The sequence below is a fragment of the Elephantulus edwardii genome, unplaced genomic scaffold, assembly GCF_000299155.1.
Source record: "Elephantulus edwardii isolate Elephantulus edwardi_28Jun2011 unplaced genomic scaffold, EleEdw1.0 scaffold00135, whole genome shotgun sequence".
Lineage (NCBI taxonomy): Eukaryota > Metazoa > Chordata > Mammalia > Macroscelidea > Macroscelididae > Elephantulus > Elephantulus edwardii.
The window spans coordinates 1,114,326-1,120,206 of NW_006399885.1; positions in this window are offsets into that span (position 1 = coordinate 1,114,326).

The window sequence follows — 5,881 nt, forward strand, 5'->3', positions numbered from 1 at the left end:
GGCATTCTCCCTGCTTCTTCCACCCCTTTCCTGCCTTCTGAACTTTGATTTTGGGCAAACACTCCCCTTCTGGTTTCATGTTATTAATTGTTCTGAGAAACTGTTTCCTCACGGGTGTTATTATTCACTTCATAGGTCTATTGTTTGACTGAAAGGTGAGCTACGTAAATGGGTAAGAAAGTTTTCCAGCCCTTGCCAGAATTTTTTCTATTTCTTAAAATATTTTTATCTTAAAAATATATATATATATATATGTATATTTTTATCTTTACTATTATGAGGGAGATCTGGTGGTCTAGTGGCAAGAAGCTGTGCTGCAATCCCGAAGGCCCATGGTTCAAGACCACCAGCTGCTCCATGGGAGAAGTATGGGCAATCTCTTCCTATATGACTAACTGCCTCTGAAAACCCACTGGATGGTCAACTATGGGTCGGTTCCAACTTTTTGGTTTACCGTCGCCACCACTACAACAATATGACAGAGTGACTAGATGTCTCATTGTTTGTTTTGATTTCCAGTTACAAGCAGCTTCTTTATGGAAGAAGGATGAGGCCATCTGTTCCCATTAAGATTTCGAGCCCTTAAACTCAGTGGGCCAGTTCTACTCTGTCCTCTGGGTTTTGATGGGTCAGAATTGACTCAATGGTATTAAGTTTTAATGGATAGTGATTTCAAGACTGAATCTCTTCTTTGCCCAGTTTTCAATTGGATTGTTTGTGATTTTATTGTAAATTTTAAAGATTAGTCCTTTGTTAGTTATATCTTGTCAGAGATTTTGAGTCTACAGGTTCTCTAGTTCGCTAATTGCTTAAAGTGAGGAGAATCTGAAGCACTTGTTGCAGAAGATCGAGGACTACAGCCTTAGGTATGGATTGTATATCAACATCAAGAAAACAAAGGTCCTTATGCACAGGACCAGTAGTCAACTTTATGATGGATGGAGAAAGTATTGAAACTGTCAATGATTTCATCTTGCTTGCATCAACAATCAGCAGTTAGTACCAGCAGTAAAGAAATCAGCAGACATATTCCATTGGGTAAGCCTGCTGTCAGGGACCCCTTCAAAATACTGAAGAGCAACGACGTCAGTTTGAAGACTAAGATGTGCCTGACATAGGCCATGATCTTCTCAATCACCTGCTATGCATCAGAGAGCTGGACAGTGAGTAAAGATGACAAAAGAAGAATTGATACCTTTGAGTTATAGTGCTGAAGAAGATTATTGAATATTCTATGGAGTGCCAAGAGAACAAACAGATATTTCTTGGAGGAAATTCTCCTTGGATGCAAAGATAGTAAAATTCTTTCTTTCATACTTTGGACATGTAGCTCGGCAAGGCAATTCCTTGGAAAGGGACATCATGCTTGGAAAGATGGAGGGTCAGTGTAGGAAAGGAAGAACCTCAATGAGATGGATCTACACAGTGACTTTTTAAAAAATTTATTTTTTTCAGCATATTCTTCCCATTTAATTTTTTTCTCATTCATTCATTCATTGTTGCACATTTTCCTCCCTGCCCACCCCTCTCTCCCCAGTTCGCTTTTCTCTTTGAAAAGAAAAAAAAAATTCTTTCATTGTTATAAAATCCCCACTCCCCTCCCCCCCACCTCCCGCGCCAAGTCCACAGTGCATTTTATTATGCATTTCTGTTTCTGGAATCTGACACAGTGACTTTTACAATGGGCTCTAGTCTGGCAGAGATGATGAGTATGGCACAGGATAGGATAGTGTTCAGATTGCCTGTTTGTTGAACTTGACAGCACCTAACAACAACAGAACAAGGTTCGCTAATCATTCTTTTGGAGAAGTCTTTTGATGTGCAAAAGTGCATGTTTTTAGGAGATGCCAACCATCTAATATATCTTTTACTTTCATGAACTGTAAATTATATTTATGCAATAAATTAGATAAGGTTGCCCCTATTTTATCTTCCATCATCTATATAATTTTAATTTCAAATTGCCTACCTCAGATTATATTAGTTTACATGGGAGTGTGTTTGTAGAAATTTTTCCATTTCTTTTAGGTTTTTTCAAAAGTACAGTATCTCAAAGTATACTACTATTATCCTTTCTATTGTTTGTGCTGTAGCATCACCCATTTAATGTCTTATTTGTATTATTTTCATTTTATCCCTTTTCTTCTTTGTTCATTTACTCAGTGATTTGTAAATTTTATCACTCCTTTTAAAGGACCAATTTCTAGCCTTGCTGATCCTTTTCTCTATTTTTTTCCTGCTTCTTTTATTTCTGCTCTCATACTTGCCACTCATAGCCACCCTCTATCAGATTTCTGAGTCTGTTAATTGTAATGCCACCATTGTCTGTCAGTTTATTGTACTGTGGTGGCTTGCATATTGCTGTGATGCTTAAAGCTATGTCAAGAATATTTCTAATACCAGCAGGGTCATTGATGATGGGCAAGTTTCAGTGTAACTTCTATATTAAGACAGACTAAGAAGAAGGACTTGTCATCCATTTCCAAAATAGCAGTCCCTCACCAGCCATGTGAATAACATCAGAACATTGTTGTATATAGTGCCAGAAGAGGAACTGCATCCTTGGGGTTTTTTGTCTGTTGTTATGTACCATCAAGTCAGAATTGACTCATAGCTGACCCTCCAAAGAGTTTTCAGAAGCAGTTAATAGCATGGGAGGAGATTCCTCACAAACTAGCTGGCAGGTTAGAACTTCAAGTCATTGAATTGGCAATTTAAGAGTCAATCTTTGTGGCATGAATGGAACAAAACTGTTGGTGACATGGCAAGATTAAAAATGAGAAGAGGCAGCTGCAAACATCTATTGATACTTAGAACATGGAATATATGAAGAATTAATCTAGAAAAATTGGAAGGGGTAAAAAGTTAAAAGGAAAACATCAAGATCAATATCCTAGGCATTTGGTGAGGTGAGATGGACTGATATTACCACCTTGAACCAGGCAATCATATAATCTACTATGCCAAGAATGACAAATTCAAGATGAATGGTGTTGTATTCATGGTTAAAAAAAGAACATTTCAAAATCTTCCCTGAAATATAGTGCTGTCAGTGATACGAAAATATCATATGTAGACAAGGAAGAATTATTAGTATAACTATTCTTGAAATATACACACAGATCATTAAAGTAAACAATGAAGTAATTGAGGATTTTTACTGACACTTGCAGTCTGAAATGGACCAAAGCATACAATCAAGATATGTTAATAATAATTGGTTACTGGAATGCAAAATTTGGAAAAGTGCTAAATAAAGAGCATGGATGTCAGTTTAAAGACGAAGGTCTGCTTAATCCAAGCCTTCGTATTTTCAGTTGCTTCATATGCATATGAAAATTGGACAATGAATAAGGAAGAATAAAGAACAAGCAATACTTTTGAACTGTGTGAAAGTTTTGAATATTTCCACCATTGCCAAAAGAACCAACATATATATTTTGGAGGAAGTACAACCAGGATGCTCCTTGGGGGCAAAGATCATGAAAATAGATCTCACATTCTTTGGGCAGATGTGTTTTGGGAAAAGTAGAGGGCCACCAAAGGAGAGGAAGATCCTCAACAAGATGGATTGACACAGTGACTGTAACAATGAGCTTGCGCATGGTACAGGATAGAAAAATATTTTGATTTGTTATTCATAGTGTTGCTATGAATCTTAGTTGATTTGATGGTACCTTAAAACAACATTGATAGATATTAATGACAGGACATTGCCCATCTTGCTCTGTGAAGCCTCTGATAGATTTGAACTGCTTCTTGGTTAGCAGTGCAACATCTATATGGCCTATGTCACCAGAGCTCCTTGTTTGTGTTGTTGTTATGTGCCACCGAGTCACCTGCAACTCATAGCAACCCAGTGTACAATAGCTCTAAACCCTGCCCTATCCTGAGCCAGTGTCACTGACTCCCACACACCTAACCCAAATTATCATGTCAATCTATCTCAATTTGCATATTCCTATCCTGCACTGTCCTTCCACCCTTCCAAGTATTATGTCCTCCAAGGACTAGTACCTTCTGGCCATGTGCCCGAAGTATGTGTGACAGAGCTTCAAAATCCTTTCCTCCAAGGAGAAACTTGGTTTCACTCTCTTCAAGGCAGACCTATTTGTTCTCCTGGTGGTTCATGGTATTAGTTTAATATTCTTCTCCAGTACAATTGCTGTTGTTGTTGTTATGTGCCATCAACTTGCCTGAAACTCATAGTGACCCTATGTACAACAGCCCTAAAACCTGCTCTAACTAGTGCCAATCTCATTGTCTCCGACACATTTACCCCCATTACTCTAGTCACTGAATCAATCTGTCTTATTGAGGGTCTTCCTCTCTTGCACTGTCCATCCATTCTTCCAAGCACAAAGTCCCTCTCCAAGGAATGTTCCCTTCTTGCAACATGTACAAAGTATGTCAGACAAAGCTTCAGAATCCTTGCCTCCAAGGAGTAGGCTGCTTTCACCCTCTAGAGGACAGACATGTTTGTTTTCCTAGCAGTCCATGGTTCAATATTCTTCTCCAACACCACAGCTCAAAGGCATCAATTCTCCTTCTATCAGCCCTAGTCATTGCTCTGCTTTCTGATGCATAGCAAGTAATTGCAAAGACTATGGCCTGGATCAGGTGCATCTTAGTCTCCAGACTGACATCGTTGCTCTTCAGTATTTTGGAGAGGTCTCTGACAGTAGACTTTCCCAATGCAATTTTTCTTTTCATTTCCTGGATGCTGGTACCAAAATGTTGATTGTGGAACCAAGCAAACTATAACTGTTAACAATCTCAATCTCTTCACCAGCTATCATAATGCTGTCAATTGGCCCAGTGGTGTGAATCTTTGACATCAGTTCTTCTTCTGTCATCCTTAGTCATTGTCTAGCTCTCTGATGCATAGCAAGTATGTGAAGACGATGGCCTGGATCAGGCACACCTTAGTTTCTAGACTGGCGTAATTTCTCTTGATGGCAGATTTTTCTAACGCAATTTGTCTTTAGATTTCCTGACTGCTGGTGCAGTGTTGATTGTAGAACTGAGCAAGCTGAAATTGTTAACAACCGCTATCTCTTCATCTATCATGGTGTTGCCAGTGGGCCCAGTGGTGAGAATCTTTGTTTTTTTTCATGTTGAGCTTTTAAGTCATATTGAAGACAACAGTCCTTCACCTTCTGCAGCAAATACTTCAGGTCTTCCTCAGTTTCAGCAAGCAATGTTGTGTGACTTGTATAAAGTAGGTTATTGATGAGTCTTCCTCCAATCCTGATGCTACATTCCTCCTCATAAAGGCTACCCCCTCGAGCGATCTATTCCACATACAGATTGAAAAAGTATGGAGACAGGCTGCATCTCTGATGTACTCCCTTCCTAATTTTGAACCAAGCAGTGTTTCCTTACTCTGTTCTGATGACTGTTGCCTGGTCCAAGTATAGGTTTTGCATGAGCACAATCTGGGATTCCTATTCTTCTCAAGGTTAGCCACAATTTGTTGTGATCTACATAGTTAAACTGTGGCAGACTCTGAGAAAAATGGAAATCCCAGAACATTTAATTGTGCTAATGCGAAACCTATACTTGGACCAGAGGCAGTCGTTAAACAGAGCAAGGTAACACTGCATGGTTAAAAATTGGGAAGGGTGTGCACCTGGGATGTGTCCTATCTCCATACCTTTTCAATCTGTATGCAGAGCAGATTATCTGAGAGGCCAAGTTCTATGAGGAGAAGTGTGGCATCAGGATTGGTGGAAGATCTATTAACAATCTGCGTTATGCAGATGACACAACCCTGCTTGCCGAAACTGAGGAGGACCTCATGCACTTGCTGCAGAGGGTCAAGGACTGCAGCCTTCAGTATGGACTGAGGCTCAATGTCAAGAAGACAAAGATTCTCACC